This window comes from Trichosurus vulpecula, chromosome 9 (assembly GCF_011100635.1).
Source record: "Trichosurus vulpecula isolate mTriVul1 chromosome 9, mTriVul1.pri, whole genome shotgun sequence".
Lineage (NCBI taxonomy): Eukaryota > Metazoa > Chordata > Mammalia > Diprotodontia > Phalangeridae > Trichosurus > Trichosurus vulpecula.
In genome coordinates this window covers 193,805,923-193,822,792 of record NC_050581.1, presented here as the reverse complement: position 1 = coordinate 193,822,792, position 16,870 = coordinate 193,805,923, and the positions used below count along the sequence as shown (strand labels likewise).

Sequence of the window (16,870 nt, the reverse complement as noted above, 5' to 3'; positions counted from 1 at the left end):
TTGCCCTGGCTATGACTCCAAGTTGGAAGGAGATCCCATTGGGTATTCCCATCATACCTATATAGCAGATATATGGAAATCTGGGATTAGAACCAAATAGGAGAGAGAAAATGGGCTGGGTCATGTTTTCTAAGGTGTACCATTCTATTATTGGCCTCCACATGCTTCCATTTTTTGGAACATCAAAATTCATAGTGATGCTACATGGTCATGAATCTTGGAAAACCACCCCCTCTGAAAATCAAGATTTTAGGTAACCCAAAGAGCACTGGAAAGACAAATGGAAGCTACGATTAGGCCACTTACTTGCTCATGATGATTTCTACAAGGGAAGTATTATCCAAGATATAATATGGAAGATGTATGCTCGAAGAAGAAGGCATGCCCATCCTATTTTAAAAATAGGGGACAACAGATGGACTATCCAAGTGCCTCACTGGTGCCAGGAAAAAGACCTAGAAGGGCTCTGCCATGGTGGGTAGGAGATTCTCTATGGAAAATGTATGGTATGACATGGATGAAGGTCACCAAGGATGAGAAAATATAGTGGGTTGTCATCTGCACCATTGGAGAGATTGCCCACATTGACAGAATAGTGGATCAACTAACATTGACGAAAATAATTTCTAAGGGGCTACAATCCCAAAGAGTCTTCAACTGGAAGACTTATGGTGAGATGTGTAGCAGGTCATCCAATTTTTATCAGAAACAACTTCTGTATAAATCTGAAATAACTGTCTTGCAGAAAATAGGTTCATTTGGCCCAAGACCAAGATGGTGAGATGTCATACAGATTTCAGGAGGTCACAAAATCATACCCATGGCCATTACCTCATGACCCAGTCTATCTGTTCCCACTACAAAAGCAGCAGCAAGCTTAACCAAGGAGGAACAGGCTGCCAATAAGGGAATAAGAGAGTATGAGAAGCACCTTGCCTTGTCTTGGGTGGATGGAGAGGTGGTCTAGACTTGTGATTTTAATGGGGCAGGGAACTGCTGCTGAGGAAGTTCTCCCTACCAATGAAGACCAACAACTTCTCTATGACTTGCTATCTTATAGAGTTGCCTGGGGACCAGGAGAGATTAAAAGACTTGACTTCTGCTATATAGCTGGCATTTGGCCATAATCCCACAAAGTATGTGACATGTGAAGGTGTCATCTGAGGTAAGACATGTCCCCAAATCTTCCTGATTCCAAAGCCAGACTTGTATCCACTATGTAATGTTTTTCTCTCAATGGAGTTTAAGTCATTTGTGACTTCACCACTCTGGGCCTCAGTTTCCTCATATGTCAAGAGAAGCTGGGTTCATTGCCCTTTCTGACTCTATAACTATGATCCTATGATCATTTTGACTGCTCTTTCCCAAACTTGTGTTAATTCATCAATATGACCCTGATGCTTACAGATCAGGATCAGTCAAACTTTCCATGGCTGATTTCCTGCTGGTCCTGCCAGGCATCAGCATCACCATCCCAGCTCTGAAACCATTTTCTGTAGGACCATAGTGTGCAAGTTATTTTTTAACCTCTTTGAGACTGTTTCTTCTGCTGTAAGATAGGGACAATACTTACCTATGGTACTGATATCATGAGATTGTCTTGAAGAACAAGTGTGATGCAAAGAAAGCTATGCAAAACTTGGAAAAGCTTAAAGTCTGAGGAGGAGGAGGAGGAGGGCATGGTGGTGGTGATGAAGAAGAAAAGAAGGAGGAAGAAGAGGAAAAGGAGGAGAGATGGAAGAGGAAGAAAAAGAAGGAAGAAAAGAAGAAAGAGGAAAAGAGGAGAAAAAGATGAGGAAGAGAAGAAAAAAGGAGGTAGAAAAAAAACAAAGAAGAAGAGAAGGAAGGGAAGGAGGAGTCTGCAATGTTGTTTGGTTTTTTCCTGCTATCATTATGGTGGAGACAAGTTCTCATGGTACAGCTAGACTCCACACTGGTTGAGATGAGGGGCAAGATATTGTGAAGCTTCCATGAAGAGTCACTCTGAATTCTCAATGAAGAATTAACATACAAAGCTCCCTAGCTCACTTCCAAGGGTACAAGGGTTGAATGTAGCTGGAAAAATCAGTTAACAAGCCCAGCATTTTCCAGAAAAAGAAAATTCCGCAAAGGCACTGAAAATCAGCAGCATAGCCAGCTGGATTCCAGAGAGCCATTTAAGTGACTAGACAGTTATTAAATTAAGGAGCCAGTGGTAGCAGCAGTAAGAAGGCCAGAGTGGGCTATGAGGTCTAGCGATCCAAAACCTAGACCGGATAAGACACTGGATCCAAAGACTCTGACCTGTGATCCAGAGTGGGATGCCCAGGGAAGAGAGAGGATGAATATATAAGGAAAGAAAGATGAACAGGAGGGGAGGGAAAGGGAGAAAGAGAAGGTGAGGGATAGGGGGTAGGAGAGGGAGAGACTTAGGGAGAGGGAAAGGAAGAGGGAAGTGCAGACATCCATGGTTTATGGACCTGATTTTTCAGTGCAAGTAGAAGTTGAGATTGTTACCTGAGAGCTACATACAAAATAAAACATGGTCATGGGAGGCAGAGCAGTAATAGGTGGGGACTGAAGGTGATGCTTACTCTGAGTCTTGAAGGAAGCCAGGGATTTCCAGAGGTCAAGGTCAATGGGAGATCATGGGAGGCAATGAGAACAGTCCACTTAAAGGCACAGAAATGGAGGAGGGTCACACCTGCAGAATGACGACTGGGCCAGGGTGGCCGGGTGGCAGAGGGCAAGAAGGAAAGTACTTCAGATCCTAGGATCCCAATAATTGTTAACAAAAATTTTCCATAAATAGTTTCTATTTGTTCAATTTATATATGGATATTTATTTATCTGTGGGCATGTTGTTTCCTCCCACTAAAGTCTAATTTCACTTAGGGGAAGAACTGCTTCATTTCTTGCTGTCTTTGTATCCCCAGTCCTCATACTGTTCCTGGAATACAATGGGTGTTTAATTAATGTTTGTTGAATGTTGATGGAATAAAGGATTTTGGCTGGCTAACTTTCCACTCTTCTCTTTCTATCTGTCTGTGTGGCTGCATCTTTCAACATGTATGTGTATGTTATTTTGATTGTGTGTCCATTCGCTCCCTCAGACTCTTCCAGGACCAGACCCAGTTCCTCACACCCAATGCACTTCTTCGAGGCTAATTGACAACAAGGGCACTTAGAGCAGTTTCTATGTATCATGACCTGACAAACCTCATTAAGCACATTGTTCATTCCTCCAGATCACTCCTAGAGATGTTGAGGGCTGACCTGATACTGATCTAAGCATCATCCCAATGGACTGCATTCTGCTGTAATTTATTACAACAGCCAAATTGAATCCACATGACTGTGCTCAGAGCCAATTTTCATTGAGTTGTCTTTTTTTCTCCCACAAAGATCTATGGAGACATTATTTTTAGTGATTTATTCAATATCAGACATTGTATCTATTGAATTCCTTTCTTTAATCTTGACCTTCTACCTAGAAAACAATAAAGTTTGCCTGGCATCATTTCTTCTTCCGATCCCACGTTGATCATGAAGGTAAAGTCAGTGACCTTCACTGGCTTGCACAACTTTTCCAAGTCATGGTCTTTAGCTTGTGGAATTCCAGTGGCTGGTTGCTACTGATACTGGTGCCTGCCTTTCTCCCAGACCCATTTACGTGTGGAAGAGGCGGAACCAGGTGCTCTCACTCAGGCTGCATCTGTTACTTCATAGAAATGACACAGAAACAACAAAGATGGAAAACTGCCAGAAGAAACATGTCGAGGTCAGTTGGCATCTCTCACCCTCATGTGCAACCCCCGCTTCTACAGGATATTTTTCTGAGTTGAGTTGAGCCCAAAGATGACGAAGGTGTGGGCTCTGTTTCACTCACCAATGCCTGTGGAGGGTTTTGGGGGCATGATCTACTGATCTTCTCCTCCTTTCTGTGGTCTGGATAAATCCAAGTCAATGCACCAGTTGAGAGTTGAATGTGAGGTAGTTCCCAACTACCATGACATTTAATTCCCTCTCTGCCAGTTTCCTCTGTCTTTGCCCTCCATGGAGGATAAAGGAGACCAAAAAGCAGAGGAAGATGTTTAGTTTGAAATCCAGGATAAGAGGCTTGTGGGACTGATTTGAACAAATATACACCACACCAAAACACACACAACAAACGTTTGAACAACATAAGGAATTGGAACACCCAACACAAAGATCACAACCACAGTCCCCCAAGAATGGTTTTGCAGAGTTTAGATTTAAGCACAGCAAAACGATGTCAATTTTCCTGTGAAAATTACAATGTTTATTTCTAACTCTATTTCAGTGATTTAAGCTCAAGTCACTGTAAACAGTGCAAATATATAAATTATCTTGGGTGTTTAACCTAGTTCTCTAACTAGGGCACAGAGCTGATGCCTGTAAAAATATTTAAAATGGGAGATTTAACTGATGGCAAAGAAAAGCCAGCCAACTGACACACTCATGCCTTCCTGCCTCAAAAAAGCTACCAAACAAAATTAGCAAAGAGCTGTTTCGTATTATTTATATCGTTTTAGAATCACATGACATTTATCTGCCATTTACATTATAAACTAAAGACACATTTTAAATGAGTCCTACTTCTCATGGCTAAATATTTACATATTTTGATCCTTGGAGTAGCTAATAAAAATGGATAAGTATTTTGTAGGGGTCCAATACATTCTATTTCTGAGAGCTCATAACCCATCATAAATAAAATAGCAACCATTTTAAAGGCAGCATATGACACCTTCTTCTAAGAGCTTATACTTAAAAATCATAACTCACCTTAAGAAAAAGTACTGTGGGACTTTGAAACTATCCCCCAAATGCTGATGGATCTGAGATCTTGTTCATGTGGGCATTCTCTTCCTAGATGCAGGGAGCAAACCATTCCAGCCCACCATTGTGTGCCCCTCGTGTCCACATCCTCCCCAAAACTAACCAACAGCAGCTCATCCAATATGCCAGGGGCCATCCTCATGTTCTCTTCATGTTGCACGGACACCAACAGAGAACCATAGGTTGTCCGTTAATTGCTCCCTGCTCTTCCTCTGGATAATCACGAGTCTCCAGAAGTACAAGGAGCATTCTGTTCCAGATGTGGTAATGAGCTTCAGGCTTTCCTGAGCATGCAGGCTCACCCAGCTGCCTGGCATTTGGTGCCCCTCCCAACACTCCATGCTATTTCATTCTACCCTGTCTTGGGTCACACATGGCTTCCCTGCTTACTGCCAGTCCTTTGCACATCCATGTCCTTAACTGAAAGGGGAGCTAGATGAGAGAGTTAGGATGGGTTTGCCCAAAGCTGCTGCTCTTTAAACACATAAAAAAGCCCCCTGCTTGGCCCATTTGGGGGGGAAGGGGGAGAGGAGTCAGTCAGCTGGCAGTGTGTACTATGGGCCAGGGGCTGTGGTACATACTAGGGATTTAATGGTAAAAATGAAATATATAACTGATTATATATATACATATATAAACAAAATGGAAAAATGATCCTTTAAGAGGAGACAACATGTGAAATAGAAGCATATACAAAATAGACAGGAGGTATTAGGATTCATGGGCATGAGGAAAGAGCTTGTGGAGTTTTGCCAGGAGTTAGGCAATCTGAAGCCAAAGCAGAGATGAGGAGTGAGAGCATTCCAGGTGCGGGAGAAAAGCCTGGATTCTCATTCTCTGGCTTCCTGCATCACCTCCTCTAGGAGGGAAGGGACCCTGCTTACTCATTTACATCCCAATTCTATTCCTAGCCCAAGGGAGTACTTTCCACAAAATCAGGAAAGAGAATGCTGATGGTGGCAAGGGAGCTGTCCCTGCTGGAAGATTCCGTGTGGCTCCTTCTACCTCCTTCTTTGTCTACCTATCATCCTGCATCTCCCTGGGAGTCTACTAGGTGATCTCTGTCAATTCGGGGGTCCTGTAGGCATCTCTTAAAGGCACTTCCCTACCCTTCTAGAGTCAGCAGGGGACCAAGGTTTGAATCCAGTCTCTGATCATAATTATTTGTGTGACTTTGGTCTAGTCAACTAGCTAGCCTGGGCCTCAGTTTCCTCACCCGTACAATAGGGGGCTCAGACAAGATGGTCTCTGAGGCTCTTGTCCAGCTGGGGTCCTACGATTTAACTTTAAAATGTTCCATTCCACACTTAAGCTTAAGGAACAAACACTTCCCCCTCCCACCCCCACTGTCATAGGCTCCTAAGATTGTAGGTTTAGAGCTGGAAAGACTTCAGAAGACATTGAATTCAACCTCATATTACAAGTAAGGAAACTGAGTCCAGGGGAGGACAAGACACTTGCCCAGAGTCACACTGGCAGGATGTGGTAGAAGTGGAGGTTCAAACTCTGGTCTTCTGACTTCAGAAGCAGTGTGGCACCCACCATCTGGGTCTATCACCTCTAGGCATCTAGAGCACACACCTGGGCTGCTGCCATCTCCACCCACAGAGGACAAAACACAAGGAGAACGCACCAAGCCCTCAGCCCTGGGAGCACATGCTTCCCATAGCAGGCTGGGAGCGCATCTGAGCCCAGAGGCAGCAGAGTCTCCTGAAGAAGCCAGCCTTGTTCCAATGCATGAAGTATTTACCGTCTATAAAATATTAAAATTCCCCATAAAGGTTGTTAGATGTTAGACTTGCCTGAGGCCTGTTGGAACTTGTGATTGAGACAGTCACATACGAATACCTAAATAAACACTGACTGAATGTTGAATATTCATTAGACATGGGTACTTTCTATAAAAAATCCACCATCCAGCTAGCTCACCTCCCTCAACCCAGCAGGCACGTGCTGAGCCAGCCTGAAAATGCCCAGGCCTGATCTGGGCTCACAACAGGCAGTGCCTAGCACCTGGGCCTGATCTGGGCTCACAGCAGGCAGTGCCTTGTACCCTGGCCTGATCTGGGCTCACAGCGGGCAGTGCCTTGTACCCTGGCCTGATATGGGCTCACAGCGGGCAGTGCATTGTACTCTGGCCTGATCTGGGCTCACAGCGGGCAGTGCCTTGCACCCTGGCCTGATCTGGGCTCATAGCGGGCAGTGCCTTGCACCCTGGCCTGATCTGGGCTCACAGCGGGCAGTGCCTTGTACCCTGGCCTGATCTGGGCTCACAGCGGGCAGTGCATTGTACCCTGGCCTGATCTGGGCTCACAACGGGCAGTGCCTTGCACCCTGGCCTGATCTGGGCTCATAGCAGGCAATGCCTTGTACCTGGGCCTGACCTGGGCTCACAGCGGGCAGCACCACACACCCGGTCGCCAACTCTTCAGTACCTGTCAGGAGCAAACAGGCTCTATGCCATCCCCAAAAACAGAAGGGAAAAGCAGCAACTTCACAATCATAAAATAAACACAGTGTTTAACACAACCAGGCCTTCAAGATTCATTAAATCAAGCGAGGCAGAGAATCCACGGGACAAAAACAAAGCTCTGTGTCCTCTTCATCATCAGATGCATTGAGAAATCCCTAAATCTAGCCGCTCATCACCGATAAGAAGGTGAGGGACAGGGGTCACCTGTCGGATATAAGCTCCCTGAGGGCAATCTGGTTCCTTTTCTGACTTTGCATCTCTAGGGGAAGGGGAAGGGAAGGGAAGGCAGAGAAAAAGAGAGAGTGGGTTCATTAAGTACCTCTTATGCACCAAGCATGGTACTAAAAGCTCTATAAATATTATCTCATTTGATCCTCACAGCAACCAGAGGAGCTAGTTGTTGTATTATCACCATCTTACAGTTGAAGAACTGGTGACTTGCCCAGGGTCACCGCTAGTAAGTGTCTAAGACAGTAAGGAAGGAAAAGGAAAGGGAAGGAAAGTGAAGAGAGAAGGGGAAGTGATGATGATGATGGTGATGATGGTGATGATGATGATGATCATGGTGGTGGTGGTAATGGTGGTGGTGATGATGACAATGATATGACTATCCTACTGACATTTTATAGCACTTACATACAGTTTCCCTCGATCCTCATAAAAATCCTTTTATTGTAGGTGGTGCAAATATTATTACCTCCTAAGAACTTGGGAGTTGGAAGGGTCCTTAGGGACCACTGGATCCAACCCATAAACAAAAGGAATTCTTATTCAAATGTAACGTAGCAGTGGTCCTCCAGCTTCTACTTGAAGACCAACAAGGAGTGAGAGCTTACCATCTCAGAGACGCTGTTGTGGCCACAGGCCTTCACCTCCTCTTCTCCAGTCCTTTCTATCTCTCCTCATATGACACTGACTCCAGATCCTTCTCCATTCTGGTTGTGTTCCTCCTGACACTCCAGTTATTCAATGTCCTGACTTCACTGTGTAGCCCAGAACTGAACACAATAATCCAGGTGAAGTCTGCTAAAAGCAGAGGACAGAGGCTCTCGCCTCCCTGTTCAGGCAAGTGGCAACCTTTTTTAGTGCAGTTCCAAACTACAAACATTTTTGCTGACTAACTCATCACACTGCCTGTTAATCTGCATTTTACAGATCAGGAAACTGATTTCACACAGCTAGTTGATGTCAGAGGCAAGTTTTGAAGTCAGCTCTTCCCGAGTCTAAGTCAGGCACTGTATTCACTCTGCCTAAATAAATGCCTGTAAGTCTAACCAATGTTAATACATAACCATTTTAAATGAGCAGATGTGTCTTTTGTCTGTGTGTTCACATGACAACCAGAGGAAGAGCACTGCCAGAATATTTTATCCCAACTCCTAAGACAGATCTGACTACTCATGAGTATACGCCTGCTAAGGAAGGAGGGACCCATCGTTCAGGTTCCCTTTAAGGCAAATCATAGTTAGAGTCAACGAGAAGCTAGGGAGAAGCTAGGAAGAAGCTCTGTAATCTAAACCACTCCCTTATTTGCTGACTCCTTGAGAAAAGGAATTATTTGATTTTCGTCTTTGGATCCCAGCATTTAGTACCATGACTGGCATGGAGTGGATGATTTAAAAGTACTGGGTGAATTGAAGTGAACTGAACCTCTTCAACTAACTCATGTAGAAGATGAAGAAAGAATAAAGCTGTGTCCCACTCAGGTTTCACATACAGGTGGAAGGAGAGGGGTTAAGATCTATAACAATATTTTTATGACCAGGAAAATGGAGAGTGAATGAATATATGAATGAATGAATCAGTTAATTAAAAATGTGTTAGTGGCTTACTACATCTCAAGCATTATGCTAAGCTCTGGGAATACAGATACAAAGAAAAATGCACCATGTGCTGCCCTCAAGAAGCTTACATTCTAATAAGGGTCAACACACACAGGGGAGTGGTGTGGCCAGGGAAGACTATTTTGGTCTGAGAAGTTGCAGGGATAGTGAGTGCGACAATAGGACCATCCATTTCCGGAAACGGACAGACCTTTCCCAAAGTAAAGGCAATGGCGATTCGATTACAGTCCTGAGGTCAAGAGGTCCAATACTGGGTTGGGGGCAGGAAGACCCATGAACACTGGCATACACTGTCTCATGGTATTTGGAGCTAAGTGGCTTAGCTTCTCCCAGAGTTTGGGGATGGAGGGGCTGATAGCAAGAGCAGAAAAAAAGTAGAAACATCAGGGAAAAAACATGGCTAGGGAGAGGGAGGAGATGAGCATCTACTGAAGGAAGCAGGGAAGCGTCCCTCGAGGAAAGAATACCTGAGCCGAAACTGGAAGGAAGATGAGGATTCTGTGAGAAAAGCGAGAGGAATAAGTGCCTTCTGGGCACAGAGATCAGTTCTAGCATAAACACAGAAAAAGAAATCATGGCATCAAGTCTAGGAGTCCAGTTTGGTCTAAATGTTAAGGCCAGGTAGAGAAGTAAGAAGAAATCTACCTAGAGAGGACATTGGAAGGCTGAGCAAGGAGAGCTGTAAAGACCAGGGCATGGGAGAAGATTTGGAATATTATCTTAATGGAGAAAAACCAGTTTGTGAGCAGCAGGATAAGTCAACTAACCCTATTAGCCTATTTTTCACAGGCTTCATTCCAACCGTGGGTGGCACAATTCCAGCCAGATTAACAGCCATGCAATCTAGAGGGCACGGATACTCCCAGGGAGTATTCACAGCGTTCAACCCAATTAGCACCAAAGCCCTTGGCACCAACTTCATGCCAAGAGAAAGATATCCAGGCATTAAAACGAAACTGATTCCAACTTCTGCCATTTAATGAAGTACTGCCACAAACACAGACTCACACACAGATAGGTCAATTCCATTCAATCCACAAGCATTTGAGTGCCTACTGTTTGCCTGGCACTGAAGACATGAAGACAAAACCAAAACAGCCCTGCCCTGCCCTCAAGAAACTTGCATTTCATTAGAGGAGAAAAACATGTACACAAATAGATAAATAAAAATCTAGTCATTACTGGCACTTCCCCTACTGCCTACAAGCATGCCTACATCTCTTCCAGGCTTTATCATTAAAAAAATCACTTGGCCCTACCACATCTTCAAGCTATAATCTCATATTTCTCCTCCCTTCCTTAGCCAAACTCACTGAAGTCATCCATATTTTTTGCCTCAAATCTCATCACTTCACTAAAAGTCTCCAAAAATTGACAACAACCTCCTGATTGTCAAATCTGACCATCTTTCCTCAGTCACCATCCTTCTTGACCTATCTGGGTTATCTGACACTGTTGACCACCCTCTCCTCCTCAATATTCTCTTTTCCCTTGGTTTTCAGGACACTACTGTATTTAAGATCAGGGATTCTTAAATCAGGATCCATGGCATTATTAAAAAAAATTGATTACTATATTTCACTACAGCTGGTTTTCTTTGTAATTCCAAGCATTTTTCTATAAACTTAAAAATATGAGTTTGAGAAAGGCGCCATAGTTTCACAGGACTGCCAAAGAGTTCCATGACCCAAAAGAATCCTTTCTCTAGGTCCTCTTCATTTCTTTCCTACCACCCCTTCTCTGCCTCCTTGCTGGCTCATCATCCATATCTCATCCCTGACTGGATGTTTTCAAGGTTCTGTCTTACGAAGTAAGCAAAGATTGTCATCTCTCTTCTCCTCTTCCTCTCTCCCTCTCTCTTTCTCTCTCCTCATCTTCAACAATTACCATGTATTTAATTACCAGGTCTAAGCAGAAGAGTTTGGATCCAGCCTTAGTTTCTATCCCAAATACTAGTCCTACAACACTAACTGCCAATCAGACATTTCAAACTGTATCTCAAACTCAATGTATCCAAAACAAAATTCCTTACCTTTCCCACACCAAACTTATCCGTGATCATTATCTTCACTATTTCTGTCACAGGTACCATCATCATTCCACTCACTCAGGTTCAGAAATTGAAGAGTTACCCACAATTCCTTCCTCACCCTGATCTATTTGTCAAGTCTTGTAGATTGCCCTCAACATCATTTCTGGTGCCTATTCTCTTCTTTCTCCACACATGATCCACACACGATCGCCACCTGAGATTGCTCTTCATGACTCTAACAAGATTTAATTTAACAGGGGAAAATGCAATCTTACACTTGGTTTCCAAAAATCAATTTCAGAAGTACAAGATGTATGAAAATGACCTGGGGGTTCAATGGCCTGCAGACTCCATGTGAATCACCTACATGCCACAGTCATCAAGGAAAGCTAATGTGATCACATTAAGGGAAGTGTGGCTTCTGAGAACAAAGAGGGGAGAGTAGATGCATGCTCAATCCTTGGCTCCACTTTATAGGAAGGACATTGAGAGGCCAAAAAATGTCTGGGATGTCTAGAATCATAAAAGGCCTTGAATTCACCTCATGTGATGGGGAATTGAAAGGAATGGGTATCTTTAACCTGAAGAATAAAATCATAGCTGTCTTTGCTCACTTAAAAGGCTGTAATGTAGAAAAGGGATAGTTACATTTTTTCCAATTTGGCCCCAGAGGATCCACTGGAGGCAGGAATGGGGGAGGGGAAGCTGCAAAGAGGTCAGTCTAGGCTTGATTTTAGGAATGACTTCCTTCCAATAAGAGAGAAGGGGGGAATAAGCACCTACTGTGCGTCAAGCACTGCACTAAGTGTTTTGTAAACATGATCATGTTCGATCCTCTGGACAACCCTGGGAGGTAGATCTATTATTATCTCCACTTGAGAGATGGAGAAACCAAGTCAGATAGATTAAATGACCTGCCCTAGATCACATGGCTAGTAAGTTTCTGAATTCAGATTTGAACTCAGGTCTTCCTGACTCCAGGCCTGGAATCCTTGCTGACTCCCTGACTCCAGTGTGCTATCCACAATGGCAGCTAGTGACTTCCAAGATGTGTCCAAAAGTGGGCTACTTGGACTTACTTGGATTATCGAGGTGCAGCCCCTTTGCCAATAAGACGCTCCTACTCTGTGGTGTTTGCTGGGCCATGGCATCAAAGGGTCATATGTTAAAAGTTGGAAAGGACCTCAAAGGCCATCTAGCCCAACGTCCTCATTTTACAGATGAGGAAACCAAGGCCCAGGAAAGTGAAGTGATTTGTCCAAGGTAACTCAGGTAGAGTCAGAGACAAGTTTTGAACCCAGATGCTATGACTCCCGGGTTGAGTCTTGGCTCTGACATACTGGCTGTGTGAGGCAGGTAGACACTCTCCCTCTCAGTATGCATGAGTTGCCATTGTGGTTCACGGCCATGAGTTCATACATCCAGAACGTTGGGTCTTTGTTAAACATTCTTTCACTTCACTGATATAAAACATGAACCTGACCCCAAGCTCCCAGACTTTGGCATGTTTTAATAATAATTTATTATTATTAATAATAATTGAATAAAAAATTCAATGCATTCAGTAGCATCCTAGCCCTTTAAGGCTCCAAGAGCTGGCCTCCATCTTGATGGTGCTCCCCATCCCCCCATAGCTTGATGTCCTCGTGGCTTGATGGCATTTCCTTTTCAAATCCAGTCCCACTATGGCACTTCATCATTTCAGAGTGCAGAGTCAGCCAGGGAAAATAGAATCTAATCAGCTCCTGCATGGGGAAATCTAGGTCCTCATCAACCATCAGTGTAGAGAAAAAAATGCAAATCTCTACTGACCCAGAAAGAACTTAGCCAGTAAGAATGCCTTACTGTAAGCAGATGATCAAACAGTAGAAAGAATGATAGATTCAGAGTCAGGGGTATGGGTTCAAATTCTGGCTCTCTAGCTTACTCCAGCTGACGTTGGGCAAGTCACTCTCGACCCCAGTTTCTCCATCCATAAAAAGAAGGGTTTGGACTAGATCCCATCTTTGGTCCCTCCCGGCTCTCGATACATGATCCTTTGGTTCCGTTACCCAGAAAATTTCACAAATTGGGATTGTTGTATTTACAAATGTGCTCAACCTAGATAATCTAAGACACGGATCCTCTCCTATAAAGCCCTTCACCCTAGGCCCTGAGGTATACTTCATTAGCTGCTGCTAAGAAGAGTTTGAGGGGTATTCCAGCTAGACCTGCTGCCCAGGAATAGAACCAGCCCATGCTACTCATGAAGCTGTTAGGGACATAGATTCCTCTGGAGGCTGAGCTGACAGATATGAGGTGTCAGGCTAGGCTTGCCAGGTTAAACACAGCTATTAAAGCCCCGTACCCCACTTTCCTGGCCCTAGAAGGAAGCGCCCGGGCCAGAATTCCTGAAAGAGAGAAATATTGAGTCATCCTGCCCCTCTGACATCGACATCGGTTTAGTATTATTATTCCATGCCTGTACACCTTAATCTAAACCTCCTCCTCAAAGGCTGTTCCAAACCAAGCCTTCCCCAGGGCAGTCAATTACACTGTTTTGGGGAGCTATTCAGATGTGGTCCCTAACAAGTAAGAGCAATCTGAGAGCACCCTATGTAAAAGATGGGGCTTTATTCAGCCAGAATTCAAATTGTCATTGGTCCAGGCATTGTGAGTTTCTTCGGGTCCCACAGAACTCAAGCAGAGAGAGACCTTAGAAATCATCAAGTCCAGCTGCCTCATTTTACCAAAAAGGAAGCTGAGGAAGCCCAGAAAATTGAAGCAATTTCTCCAAGGTCCCACAAATAAATGAGAGCCTCAGAGATGGGATTTGACCCAGATTTTCTGGCCCCAGAGTCAATGCTTTTCCTATGGCACCATCCTGTCTAACTGCCCATAATAATCGCTCATCTTGGTCTTGGCATTTACAATTCACAATGCTCATGTGAGATCACTGGAGGGAGTGGCTTTGGAACATTTTCCCCAATGAAGAGACTGAAGTTGAGTGACTTGGCCAAAGTCACACGCAGGTAGAAATGTCACTAAGTCCCAGACTTGAACCCTTCATTGGAATCCCTCTGCACTTTTACCTCAGGAGCCCCACGGGGGACACTGCCTACATGGCACTGGCCCATGCTGGCCAATAACATTCATTAGTTTTAGTCTCAAGATCACTCGCTACTCCACGTCCCTCTAACAGATATGCTGGGGGTGTTGAGCTCTAGTCGATGGAAAAAAAAAAAGAAGACAAAAATCCATATGGGATCCAGGCTGGGCAAGCAGGAAGGCTGGAGAATTAATGCAGCCTGGGCCCTGACCTCATTCTCATTCTAATGTCACCCTTCCAGAGGATCTGAGTTAGTGATGGATTATGACCTTCTGAGACCCTCACCTCCATCCCATGCTCCAAGACTATTTGCAGCCTTCTCTCATAGCTTACAAAGTAAAAAACAAAACAAAACAAAACACCTAGGCTATCTACTGACTTTCGAAAAATACATCACATCATTTGTAATGGAAAACAGGTTTTTTCTATTATACTTACAAGTTTGTGGGGTTTTTCTTTACCATTTCAATTTAAATTTTGAAATTGAAATATAAAATAAGCTATTAACACTGCTTTCTTCTTATTTTGAAAACAACAAAGACTTGTGAAGTCTTAAAAGAAAAACTGGATTCAGAAATTACGAAGGTTCAATTACGTGTAATGAGCGAAACCGTGACAAAGATGAAATCAAAGGATTGTGGGGAAAGCTGACTGTCATTACATGAAGTAATGCATCTCACTAATGAAACAGACCTTTGTGAAATAATACAAGAATAAAAGTCTCACAGATGAGTTCAAACAATACAACAAAAAGATCCAGAGAAAAGAGAAAAAGAAAAGGAAACTCCAGTATATAAAATATGACTTCATTTGGCTACACAAAAAACCTTCGTATATAAAGTCAAACTATATCAGAGCTGGTTTGTTTGCCCCCGATTGATGGCTGACATGCACAGAAAATTCCATAGAATCTTTATTTAAATACAGCGGTACAGAGGAGAGCGAGCTGGGTGGAGGATCCAAGGACCAGGATTGGATTCCCACCTCCGCCCTTCCCAGTTGTGGAACTGGAAAGTAGCTTCAGGACCCTGGGCCACTTTCCCCAACCCTAAAACGGGCAGGCCATTAGGAGTTCTTAAACTGGAGTCCACAAACTTCTTTTTAAAAACATTTTCATTACTGTACCTCGATATAATCAGTTCCCTTCATAATACAATGGGTTTTGTTTGATGAATTTAAAGACACAATTCTGAGAAGGAGTCTATAGGCTGATTCCCCAGATGGCTGCCCAAGGGTGGTCCAGGACACACAGAAAACAACCCTTGGACTAGATGTTTCTCAGGACCCTCCAAGCTTTCAATGTATAATCATATTCATATTTTCTATGTAAATCACCAACACAGAAGACCTTTTATAGGCTATGAATAAGCATTCCCTTCTGGTCCTGGAGTAGGCTAATAAACTGCCACATTACCTAGGCAATCACTTGGCATAATTTGCGTAAACTTTATCTCAATGACAATCTCAATGGACAAAAGAGGCAGGAAAGGAAAGTCTTCAATGTTTTTAAAATAAGAAGAAAGCAGTGTTAATAGTTTATTTCATATTGTAATTTCAAATTATAAATTGAAATGTTAAAAAAAAATCTTGTAAGTATAATAGAAAAAGCCTGTTTTCCATTACAAGTGATGCAATGTATTTTTCAAAAGTCAGTCGATACCCTACGTGTTTTGTTTCATTTTTATTTTACAAGGAAAAGCTGTGGGGTGAGGGAGGGGGATTGGGGGAGGGCTTAGGAACCAACATCAAGGCCTCCAGTGTCGGGACAAGCTCCTATATGGTGTCACCAGCCTGAGTCACACCATGCAAAGTCAGAGAATATGCCCAGCACAGGGAGAGGGAGGGAAGGCTGGGTAGAGGCCTGATAAGATCCAGTGTGTAGGCTTTAACTTGTAAACCAACAGCAAGGATCATTGCTAGTATTTATACAGCACTTTTGAGATTCGCAAAGTGCTTTACAAACATTTTTTCATTTTATCTGTCATAAAAACCCTAGGAGGATAGCTGCTAGTATTTTGTCTGTCTTACAGAGGAGGAAATTGAGACAGATAGAGGTTAAGTGACTTGCCCAGGGTCACATAGTCAAGGTCTGAAACCGGATTTGAACTCAGGTTTTCCTTAGACTTATTAATATCATGACATCCACTAGGCCTGGGGGTCATGGGGTCCCCTGGGTAGGTGCCTAATGGGCAATTACTGGAACCTTGAACTCTGTAAACAAGAGTTTAAAAAACAGCCAGGAGGTAAGAGACATACCAACAACCACTCTGTGAGCCTGTGGGCCCTCTGGACCTTAAAACATCAATAAACTTCCAGGATTGAGTATTTTTTAAATTGAAGTTTGATTATTTTCAAATGTACATTATATTCTTCTGGAAATTAAGGAAAGGAAAGATTCAAGGGCTCGGTTCTGATCCACTCCTGATGTTCCCCCCACCCAACACATGGATTTTAAGCATTCTGGCTTGGCAAGGAAAGACATCCGGCCCAAGTCTGGAGAACTGAGAACACACTAAGATACAGTTAAGGCCGACCATAAAACAACTGGGTGGCTCTCCCATAAGCACAAATAACTCAGAGAATTTTAACTC

At 43.5% G+C, this 16,870-nt stretch overlaps 1 protein-coding gene across 1 annotated transcript in view; it reads right to left on the bottom strand.

Annotated features, from left to right (window-relative positions):
- The window catches only part of ERC2 (ELKS/RAB6-interacting/CAST family member 2), a 254,252-nt gene that overhangs the window by 120,335 nt on the left and 117,047 nt on the right, over window positions 1-16,870 (bottom strand). The gene's annotated exons all lie outside the window — the stretch shown is intronic.